This window comes from Papilio xuthus, unplaced genomic scaffold, assembly GCF_000836235.2.
Source record: "Papilio xuthus unplaced genomic scaffold, Pxut_1.1 DF825928.1, whole genome shotgun sequence".
In the NCBI taxonomy this organism is placed as follows: domain Eukaryota; kingdom Metazoa; phylum Arthropoda; class Insecta; order Lepidoptera; family Papilionidae; genus Papilio; species Papilio xuthus.
In genome coordinates, this window is record NW_013532721.1 from 4,525,267 (window position 1) to 4,538,063 (window position 12,797).

Below are 12,797 nucleotides of genomic sequence, written 5' to 3' on the forward strand. Positions count from 1 at the left end.
AGCTGGAATTTAATAAACGATTTAGTACTAAGTACCTTCGCAGTTATTCCGACCTCTCGGAATTGGACGGCGCTTATTCGTAAGATTCGTAAAAAGCATTCAAATGAACAAATCTAAAAAAGCAAATGGTTTCTGAGAGTGTAAAAGAGTGTAAGTTTCATCCCTGGAATAGAGCAGACTACAGCGACTTGTATACGCTGACGACGGACGTAACTTTTTTTTTTTAATTGATTTTTAATCCTTTAAATATGAAATCAGCTGAAGACTATTTGATGGACAGATAAAAAGGGCACAAAAAGTTTAAGATAATTTAATCTTTCAAATATTTTTTAAACTTAAAATCAGCTTCAGTGAAATTGCTGCTAACTTTCAATTTAATTTAATCTAGATAATTTGATTTATTAAAATCTTTGGGGTTTAAATTTCTAATGAGCATAAATTAAAAAAAAAAGATAAATACTATATAGTATACTGCTTTGGGGTCGATTTTTTATATTATTTAGTTTTATTTTTAGTTTGGTTTAGTTTTAGTATATAGTTTATAGTATTATTTTGGTAGTTTAATTAATTAGTTTTATAAAATAAATACTGCTGCTATTCCAATATTTATAGTAAGTTTATCAGTGGAAGAACTCGCCATAATGTTTTTTACGTCAATGGGCCAGCTCAAACGTATCGTCTGATGGATGAAAGGATGGGAAGGGGTAGAGGATATGCCGGAAGAGGATGCGTAGATAAGTAAATATACTTCCTCTGTTGATTAAAGGTAGGCAACACATCTGCAAATTCTGATTTCTATGGTAACTTCGCTATTTTGGCTGTTTGTTCATTTGTCACCTTATATTATAAAAAAAAGAATATTGTAAAAGTGACACTATATTCTCTGCATTGAACAATTCAATTCATACATCTATTAATAATTGAATTATTATTTTAAATAACAAAACGCGAAAGCAAACGTGTTTTATTTCAATTTAACTAATAACTGAATGTCCGTTCATGCAAATATAAAACCATTTATAACAAACTGCTATATTATTTTACACATCTTTTTTGCGACAACTATAAAAATAATATAATGACAGTAACAATATTGTATATTAAATAATTGTTAGATAAGTATCAAATGTATTCAATCCATTTTAAGCTAGGCATAATATATCCTTCGATGTGAATTTCAGTTTTCAGCACAAACTGAAATCGGCCTCTCAGAGCAAATTAATCTGGAGCTTCAGGCTTGCGTGTGGTGCAAGTTATTGCAAGTTGGAGATTTATAAGGTCAGAATGCATTCAAAAATCTTACTAATATTATACATATATGTTTTGATAAATGGTTGTTAGAAGGTAGCCACAGAACTCAACAGATCTTGATCGAATTTACAACAGATGTAGAGCAACTGGAAGAACACATACGCTACTTATTAAGTTTTTTTATTTGCTCCCTTACGTAGTCGCAGGCGAGAGCCAGTAATAAACAAATACCGTTACTGCTAGCTTATTGTTTCCATTGATTTATGATATGTATTAAATCTGTAACTAGAAACTCCGTTAATAATTTTGCATTTATTAATTTGCTAGACATTATGCAGTTTTGATTCGAAGTATAGTCGATTCGAAGTTAAATGACTTAAAATTGTCAAAATGCATAACATTTTGTTCCTATGCCTTGTACCAACGCTGGTTGAAGCATTTGCGGTGTTGATGCACTGAAACTACCGCCCAAATGCTACCGTACCACAACTTTTTGAGAATTTGAACTTTGTTGACGTACGAGTTTACTGCGAGACTACGTGCTTTACTTTAATACAAAGGAAAAACACTGTTGTGATAAAGACAAGTGGAAAAATAATTATATAATCCTCGTAGTCATCCTTAATTCAGGTTAAGCCTAAACCCCATTGGGACGTATAGAGAGCTGATGATGATACGTGCCTGATTTTAGCAATTTTAATTTGTTGTTTTTTTCATAAGTTGGCAAACGAGCGAGCGGCCACCTGAAATCGCTTAAATAGCGAAGTGAACGTTGCCCATAGACATACGCAACTGCATATGAGTTGCCTACCTTTTATCGACGGAGGAGAGGATGCACAGAAAGAAAATATTTTCCCTTCCCATGCATCCATCTCATCCGGAAAGTCCACTTCCACTTCCCATCCTATCCTTATAAGGAAAAGGATGGGAAGGGAAACAGGACTAAATTAGGCCTCCGGGACGCACACTCATCAGACGAAACGCGGAATTGCTTCCACTTGACGCCTGTCTTCTGTGTGGTCGTGGTATTTCACCGGGCGAGCCGGGCCAATTCGTGCGAAGATGTTAACGCAGGCTCTACCACTACCACCAATAATAAAAAAAATGTGAAAAAGAATTATAAAGTATATCAATTAAAAAGTCTAATGAAAAAACGTGTAAGAAATATGAGGAGAATGCAACTTTGTATGCTAAAATCGAATCGGTGAACGGAAAAAAAAACTACAAATGAAAAATGGACGTGAAGCGTGAGAGTTGGAAGTGGAAAATGTTTTTCTTTGTTCCCGATATATATAGTTTTTCCTGTGGTACAATTTAAAAGTTGTCCCTACAGCTGTCCAAGTTCTAGACTTAGCCGAGAACTTGCCTTGTTTATAGCCTTTCGCCGCTAGCCATCTGAAACGCTCCACGAACAATACCTAGGAATTCAAGTAAATAAAAACAAAGTATAACGTTTTTTTTTAAAGAACTTTAACCGCATGTCCATTACGACTCAAGAACCAGATGTTGTTAAATATCAAAAATAAAATCGGAATACTATAAAATACAAAGAAAAAATTGATCCACAAAATCTAGATCCAGACTAGCTGTAGCCCACGACTTTCCAATTTTCAAATTAGTCTACCAAATAAAGAATATTTCTCCACGCAATTTATCAATTTCGAAAATTTTTTTCTTAGTGCTCGCATACGAAAATCTATGTATACAACATTTTAAGCCTCTACCTCTATACCAAGTAATTTTATTCGAACATACTTCTATATTTTATTAGAACTTCGTTATATTTCCAAATTGTCGAGATGTCACATAAATGTGTGTGCATTTTTGTGGGCGCGCGGGGAATCGCGGTTAGACCTTTATCACCTGCCCTGTCGGCCAGAGGGTCCGCTGAATAACTTCCCGAATTCAATTTAGGAACACTTCATAGATAAATGCGGTTTAATAAGATTTGTTGGTGAATGCTCTTGACAATTGGGACCACACGAAATAATTTTTACATTCCTAATTCTTATATGCAAATAAGTCGTTCAATTTTTTCACGCTTGACTCCTTTCGTTTTCGTTGGTTAATAATTATTAAAGAAGAATAATGTGTAAAATTTGTTTATTTCGTAAATTATTTCAATCCTCAATTCGACGAAATTTTTTGTAACAAAAAAAACTGTTTGTTTTTTTAGTAAAATCATACTTACGTAGTTTTCTCTAAACTAGTTCAGTCGATTTCTTTTAATTAGTTGTTCGTCACACTGGACACCATCGAATTAAGGGTCAATAATTACTAATCTTACATATTATAAATGCGAAAGTTTAGATGGATGGATGTTTGTTAAAAGGTATCTCCAAAACGGCTTAACGAATCTCGATGAAAGACATAAATGTAGTATGTAGCCTGGAAGAACACTTAGGCTTAAAAGTTCTCTTAATACCGTGCTGACGGTGTCACGAGCGCAACTAGTATTTAAATCATTGCAAACAGAAATAAACAGAAAAAACGTTTCATAGTCATTAGTAATGTAAATATGCGTTTAGGTACGTCATTTTCGATACTCAATTACATAAACTTTGTAGTTATAATTCTTGTTTGTAATAATTTCTTAATTGTTATTATTTTCTGTTGTATTAATTAAATTAATATATATTTTGACATAAAATGGAAAAGGAATTGTTAACACACTAACGAATCACTCCCTCGTTTGGCGACAAACTTTTAATAGAAATCTTTGCGAGTACGCACAATGGAAAATTAATTGTCATCGTAATTGGAAACTTTTAAATCAATGTTTATGAAATTCGATTCGAAATTTAATTATAAAGTTATATTTCCTTTGATGTACTTTGTATTACTATATTTCTTGTCATACGCGAATTGAATATTAATTATATTTTACGCAATAATTTTATAATAACATTTTACTATAAATAAAAAGTTTTTACTGCAATATTTCCATAAATAACCAAACTATGTTTAATTGGTATTCAGATTTTGATGAAATTAGACACACCTGAAAAATGTCATATTAGAATTATCTTCAACACATAACTTAATCTGGGTTAGCACTAGCGATACATTTTCCAAAACATGTTGTAAAGCAGTGAACACTAAGTACATACATAGGTTTTTTTTATATATTTAATAAGCTAGCGCTTGACCCCAAACCCACTTGATAGTAAGTACCTTGGATTCTTTCTTTCTTTCTTAAATTCCATTTCTTACGCTACCAAAATCTCTTTGTATTAATTAATATGACCACACCGAGCTCCAGTGCCAGAATTAACATACAAATTGTTTTGAATCCGACATCTACAACGCGTTAAATTATTTCGTGAACTTCGCAAATTTACATGGTAATTGCGAAAACTTGAGATTTCGTCGCGAGGTCCGCAATTGTGCGGCAACAGACCTGTTTGTTAATAATCACTTTAACAGAGTTAAATGTTTTTTTTATTATTATCTCAGTTGATTAATTTTAGTATTTATATCTTATACAGTAGCTCAGTAGAACGTCGGTGGCTCAGTGGTTTCAGCACTTGACTTGTGTGCAATGTGTTTTTCGATTTACATATCTACATTGATCCGACGTTCTTACGGTAAAGGAAAACATCGTGATGCAACCTGCACATATCCGAGAAGAAATTCAAAGATATGTGTGAAGTCAACCAACCCGCACTTGGCCAGCGTGGTTGACTATGGCCTAATCACCCTTAACTTAGGGTAGGCTCCGAGCCCCTCGGTGGGGACGTATAGGGAGCTGATGATGATGATGATAATGTAATAAAGAAAATCTAAACGTAAAATAACAATACATAATACTGAAACAAGTAAAAGAGACAAGTTCTAAACAGAAACTAAAATACACAAGTTGTGAAGAGTCCTTACCTAATAATTAACCCGGTTTAAACTTTTACTTTAGACTGCTGATTCAACATTAATGTGGGGTTTAGAAACTCGCCTTTCACGAAGTTTGTTCTAATCAACAACTATCACTACTTGAAATAAATGTATCGAACAAGTTATAAAAAGAAACGATATTATATTTAAAAAAAAGGAAATCTTTTACATGAAATTTTCGTGTCACAATGTTAGTTATCTTACTCTTCGGTTACGGATTGCCCTATTTTTATGAAGTTTTATATAGATTCAGTAGTTTTAAGAATAGGCTACATCTATTTTTTTATCCTGCGCGAACGTGAATGCGAAAAACTAGTTAGATTATATGATAACTAAAATAAGAGAGGAGTAACAATCGAGCTTGTAACAAAAATCAGTGACAGAAAACATTGTCATGTCACCTCTTCCTTAAAGCAAATAGCTTGATTCCAATATATTGAAAGCTACTATGAAAATAAGTTACATGTATATGAGTAATTCAAAAATTATGAATCATAAAAAAACATTTGGCATAGATCTTTCCGTCTCTCTTAAGATCGAAAGATCCATCAAGTTAGGAGACTTATATTCCTCATTTTATTGAAATCCTTCCTTTTTTTCCTGTCACGTTGGAGCCCCGCCAGCAGCGTGTCCGGCGCGAGCACGTCCCGTGCAAGTCGCGTGCGACGTGACGGGGAATGGGGACCTAGTCAACGACATAAATCAAAGCTTAAAAATTTACTTGAATTGTTTGTAACAGTTGTGCATTTACTTTGGAGACATACAAATACAATATATTTTTAGAAATAAAATGCGGAAATAATTAAAAATTACAAGAAAGTTTTTTAGTTAAGATCGTCGGTGGCTCAGGAGTCTAGCCCTTTACTTGTAATCTGCAGATCCTGGGTTCGAATCTCGCCATGTACCAATGTGTCTTTCGATTTCCGATTTGCATATGTACATATATCCGACGTTCTTACGGTAAAGGAAAACATCGTGATTAAACCTGCACATGTCTAAGAAATTCAAAGATATGTGTGAAGTCAACCAACCCGCACTTGGCCAGCATGGTTGACTGTGGCCTAGTCACCCCTAACTTAGTGTAGGCCCCCTCTGTGGGGACGTATAGTAAGCTGATGATGATGATGAGAAAGTATTTTGAAATTTATATCTTCAAACAATTGATGTAAATTTGCTTAACCACAAGTTCTGAGTGCTAAAACACATGTACAGTCAGCTGCATAAATATATATAAATTTACAATACCATGATCAACACATGCATACTTCATTTTGAAACCGAAGCCCTTTACAAATTTCTGTATTCATTCATACAGAATCACGAAGCTGACTGTACAAAAATTGTAGTCATTCTTATTTTCCTCAAAGAAAATGGTATAACCATATGTTTTTGTAAATGTATTTCGTCAGTGGAAACTGTAAGCAATAAGCAACATCACTTAATAGTAGTGACAACAATTAACGAATGATTAATGTTTCAAATGTCATTCGTAATGATACGATTATTGCAAATATAAATCAATGTTTATCTTATTGCTTAATTGCTTGCAATTATTGCAACGACGTGTTATCGTAAATAAATCTAAAATAATCATTATTTAGGTAATTAAGATAAAATTATTAAAAATACAAAACCTAAAATTAACGCTAAGATTTTTTTCAATAACACACATGAATATTTAAATAATAATATAGTTATATCTTTTCTTTTAATGAGCAAAGCCCTTACTTATTATAAAGAAAATTATTTTTAAATCTGCTTTCAATATCATATCACAAATTCAATATTACAGTATAATTCTGTATAAGATTTAATTCTGAATTCTTTATAATTTAAGTGAAATATATTTTTCTACAGCGAAGTTAACATTTAATAGAGCACGATGACCCGTCTAGGAGCCCTCAAGTAACTCTGAACTGAATACACTCCGTGTTGATTTTTAATCCAAACCTTGCAATTAATGCCAACTTTTACGAAGATTCTCAAATTACGTTCTAAGAGCACTTGACTTTTTAAATCATACGATTTTCTTTACCGGCAGGTTTCGGTAGACGAAATTAAATTAGAAGATTCCATTCCACGGCAATTAGGAAAATTGAAACGCTCAGTGAAAATGTTTAATGAATGTGTTTGCTTAAAAAGTCCTTTCTGTTTGGTCAACGATTTAAAATGCTTTTATAGCACTTATCGTTGGTTCTTGAGACCAAATATCTTCAATAAAAAATATTGTTATCTCTGTTTTGCTAACGACATTGAGAAGGATGACAATATGCTTTAACAGGAGTTTTGCTTTCGGAAACATTTTAAATCGATTACGACAGACAATACTTCTAAATAAAATGTTATTATGCGAAAAAAATATATATGAGCTCATAGATGGCGCTGTACGATTTTTTTATATTTTATTTTTAACGGCATTTAACCCAAGATGTGTCTAAAATTCTGATAATATTGTATATGAAAAAAGATATCGTAATTTTGCCGTCCTTGTAGCGTGTACATTGTGATACGGAAAATAAAAAAAAACATATATGCTAAGCTTTTACTATGTCATGTGAATTGAATATAATTTAAACATTGAAATAAATTCAGTGGGAAGCTAAAGTTTGTGAAGCGGTGCTATCCGCGGCTGCCTCCGCCCGCCGCGCCGCGTCCCCTGCCGGCCGTGTGTCGGACTTATCAAACTTGTTCTGAGCGCGACTGTACCAAACTATCAACACATTCCTGTTTGATATAATTCATAGAATACCTGTACTAGAATTATATGACAATAGTTTTATTGTTTGAATAAATTAGTTACAATTAATAATGTTACTATGAGTTATTAAATTTATGTTTTATATTTCGTCTCATAGATGGCGCTGTACGTTTTTAAAATATTTTTAAACGATATTCAACTCGAAACTTCTTCGAAAAACAAATGCAAAACAACCTTATATAACATTAATTATTAACATAATAATCAATATTAAACGATCTTGTTATTGACGTAGGTATCATAAAGTAAATGTGAAGAGGTTGGAAATTTCCGCGGGAAATTGAATGTTTCCCGCCAGTATCCTCATTAGCGTCGTCCAGTGGCGCTCTTTACCACATTGACTGCAATCACTTTTTTCAAAGAGTAAAGTACCTGTATTACCGTCATAGATTTGAAACGTAATTTAGTGGATATTCTTAAATGTCATAAAGTTTTATTTATAAATAAACACTTACCACTGCATGTAGAAACTTAAAAGCGTAATAAACAGATTAACACAAGATACCATGAAGGTAATATCATGCGAGGGAACTTGCAGAGTTCTACTATGACGTCACTGACGTTCCAACTTGTATAAGTTCACCTGGAGGCAACTGTAACATCGCAACAGAGTTCTGAGTTCCGAGTTCCTGTTTGCACGCAACTTAGTTTGCGTCTTTGTTATACCTTAGCTCAGTCTTTAAGACTTGTAATACCTTTGTTGCTTCCATTGTTGCATAATAACAAACGTTATAATAAAGCTGTCTTTATTTTATCAGAAAATTTTAAAATAACAATTTATACGAAATATAAAAAGTTTTATTAAATTATAAATTAAAAAATGTACAACATTTTATTTTATTTGCACCGATCTTCAGCTGTTCTTAATAATTTTATAATAATGCCTCAGGAAAGTTAAAACGATTTAATTAATATTTTAATAATTTCGTTTTAATTTAGAAGATATAAGAATACAGACAATTTTTGGAATGCTACATCGATCCCTTGTTAGTCTCTCTAGTGAACAGTAAAACTCTTTCTACATACTCAACAAAAAGTTTTGAAGCTTACGACATATTTCTGAGAAGCGCGCACAAGCAAGCGACTTGAAATAGAATAAAATACAAGATTTAAAGTTTCATAACTTTTAACGTAACATGGCACAAAGATTTTTAAGTTTCCGACAGCAGCACGAGATGCTTATTTGCACAACGTTACTCTCTTATTTAATTTTATACTTCAAAAGTCAATTGTTTTCTCTAAGCGATTAGACGCACAACTCTGGCCACGTGCAACTGTTGCTATGGAGCCAGTGGAAATTCTACATTCCAAAAATAAGCAACCACGGAACTAGTGATACTCCAAAAGATCTTTATCTCATAGCTTACCAAAGACATGCAACAACGCGGTATATTATAAGATCGATTTGCAATAAACAATGCTTAATTACTTCTTAATATCAAAAGAAAACAAGTAAACACCGTAATACCAAAAGGTATCAAATAAATACATGCTTTATTGAATAGCAAGAAGTTTGATTTGGAAAACATTCTCGTTGTTTGACAGGGGTGTAGCTAAATCTGTTACCGGCCGCTCCCCTTTCATAATCAAAGTGCCGGGGCTGGAACTCTGTCGCCGTTAATAAGGAAGTTGCTCGCAAACATTCGATTACCAGGGGGAAATTTCATTCGGAGTCCCCGACATCTGTCACTCGATGTCCGCGCCCTCTCGCGCCGACGCCCAAACACATTTACATGTTTAACAACACTTTAAGCTGGCTCACATTTTCTGTATTTACTAAAAATTTAAATACAAAAATATCATTTAATTATCATTAAAAAGCATTTAATTTAACCAAAATCTGAAACAAATAGATTAAGTATTTCGTATACGTAGTCTTTGGATTTTGCAACTGGGTCTCAATAGACTGACAGACAGACTGACGGACAACAAAGTGATCCTATAACGGTTTTTTTTTCGAGATACGAAACCCTAAAAATTCTAGACGTGAATTATCCAAAAAATAATTATCAGTAATTATATAGGAGATAATATGCTGAAGTATTTTCGTACAGCGAAATATAAAGAAATGAGTCGCAGTTTCTAATTATAGCGTAGTCACGCATGGACAAAGTTTGAGGCATTGTTCTCAATATAATGAGCGATCGTTACTCGCAACAATTACGAAGCCAGCGCCCTGCTTAATGAACAATACCTAGAATACCATACGCTATTACATACGAAACAATTCACACGTCACATTTCGTTTTATTCCCATGAAAAGTTAATTATTTGAGTGCTCTGATTTTCAACCATCGATAGTTAAGGCTCAGTTTGCTAGCTATCGTGGTGAGTTGGATCTCACCGTAAAAAAGCATGCTTTTAAATATTTAATTAATTAAAATTATAAAGTATATTATTATAATTAGATTTTAATTTAGATTTTTAACAAACTTTTCTCTTCTTTTATTGTTGGTGTATTTTAAAAGGTATTTAATATTCCTCCAAAGTAGAGTTGGAGTCAGGCAGGCGGCTGGCCGTAAAGAAAATAAGCCAAAACCTTAAGGTCTATAAAAACCTTGTGCGCCGACCCCACATGACTGGGATAAGGTGATGAAGATGAACAAACTTTCCTCTTAAACGGTTAAAAAAACTGCAATTTTGACTAGTCTGAACAATGCTATAAACAGTACTATAGTTCTTATCATGACAGTGATTGTCTCACTCTCATTTCAATCGCCACTCTCTTTATAATGTATCGTCCTACAATCAATAATTAAAGTGAATCTGATTCCGCTAATAAATACCAATAGGTGTATCAATATTACCTATCATTGGACATTAGCTTAATGTTATCAAAACGAGCAGCACAACTCGCCTGCAAAGCTGTCAGGAAGTTTAGCTGCCAGTTATGAAACTTCTGTATCTAACTCGAACACCAATCGCTTACAGAAATGCTGATACACAAGTAGAAGTGCATTTAAAGACTATATTGATTGCAATTCATTCATTCAAGAAATTCATCGAACTTTTTTTTTTTTAATATTGTGTGTTAATTGAGCGTCGGTGGCTCAAGAGGGTCAGTGGCTCAGTAGGTTAAAAAATTACCTTGCAATCTACAGGTCCTGGGTTAAAATCCCGCCATGTACCAATGTGTTTTTCGATTTAACGACGACGTTGTAACGGTGAAGGAAAACAGCGTATGCAAGCTTTTTTTTCAGAGGGAAATGCTTTATGCATACTCCGCGCCCCGGGGGGGAACGCGTTAGTTATGTGGGATTCTCTTTCGGATGGGAAGTATACCCACTAAACCCATCTGTTCCTCCTACGCACCATGGCGAGGCCACGGGCACGCTTACGCTTTCGTCCGCGACAGCGTATGCAACCTGCACATATCTGAGAAGAAATAAAAAGATATGTGTGAAGTCAACCAACCCGTTCTTGGCCAACTTTGTTAACTTAGGCCTTAGTCACCTTTTATTTAGATTCCTAGCCCCTCAGTGTATACGTATAGTGAGCTGATGTTGAAAATTTTCATTTAATATAAGAATTCTTGAAGAGATAAGCTTCAAAATAGAATTGCAAGATTCCATAACACATAAATTACAAGTTAAATAATAGCTTATAATAATGCAATAAATATCTCTGAACAATTAGCACTATGTATAATATAATTAAAATGAAAAGCTATTCAATTCCCAGTTGCACGCGTATTTATTTTCAAAGCATTTTAATTTGGTAAGGTCTGTAAAGAGCGGAGTAGAGTCGAGGATCATTCTGCGCACTCGAAGCTGTAACGCGTAATGAACCTTCGCCTCACGTTTATCTCTACCTCCAATTAATGCTTGTTTTTCATATAAATAAATAGTAGAGACGACCGGAACATTCACCTCTCTGTATCTTTCGTTAGCAACAGCATCTGGTGCACTAACACAAAATATGAAGAAAAAAAAACAGAGTTCGGTAACCGATGTTTGCCTTAGTTGATCAATGACTTATTCAGAAGAAATGATACAATATGGTACTAATAACAAGGAACAATTAAAATCTTACTAATATTCGAATGTTTAACTGGATATATGGATGAATCGCTGGATGTTTGTTTGAAGGTATCTTCGGGACGGCTAAATGATCTCACTGAAATTTGGCATAGATGTAGAACATCGTCTGAAAGAACACAGGCTATTGTACAGGGTATTTATACGTTTTATTTTCTTAAGCGCTAACGGAGTCGCGGGCGACACCTAGTAAACTTATATCTTCTTCTTCTAGTGCCTCTTCAGTCTTGAAGGTTGGCCGCTAACTTGGAATATTTGGTTCTGTCAAGCGCAAGGCGAAACAGTTTCTCTGCTGACCTAAACTTATATAGGTACGTCTTTACTTTATCTAAATTGCTTTAACTTCGAATTACTATTCAAGAACTTTCAAGTTTGGTCACAAATCCCAGGCGACGTGAATCTTAACAGATCAGTGTTAGGAACGTTGTTTAGTTCTAAACAATGCTTCTGTGCCGAGTTACTATGACTTCTAGGAATCCTCAGTCCGCACGGAATGCCTTTGTCGATTATTGTAATTGACAATTATTTGATTCGAAATTAAACTTTTTAAAGGGCTGTTCAATAAAGATTAGAATTGTGCATATGAAATAAACAGGAACACATCACATTCAGACCAAGACCAGGCAAGCAAGAGCAGAAAGAGAAGTACAAAAAGTATTTTTAACTTTGTGTCCTGGACTCATTTTTATCACTTTTGCCCGTCTTGTATAAGAGTACTACTACTTAAAGAATTAGTTACATTTGATAATATGATGAGTTCAAGTTAAAACAAACTTGTTAGTGCACCTATCATTCTCCGCTACCTGAAATATCTAACTCGAATTTGCTTCGGTTTGCGATTGAGTACTCGATTCGACTCGACT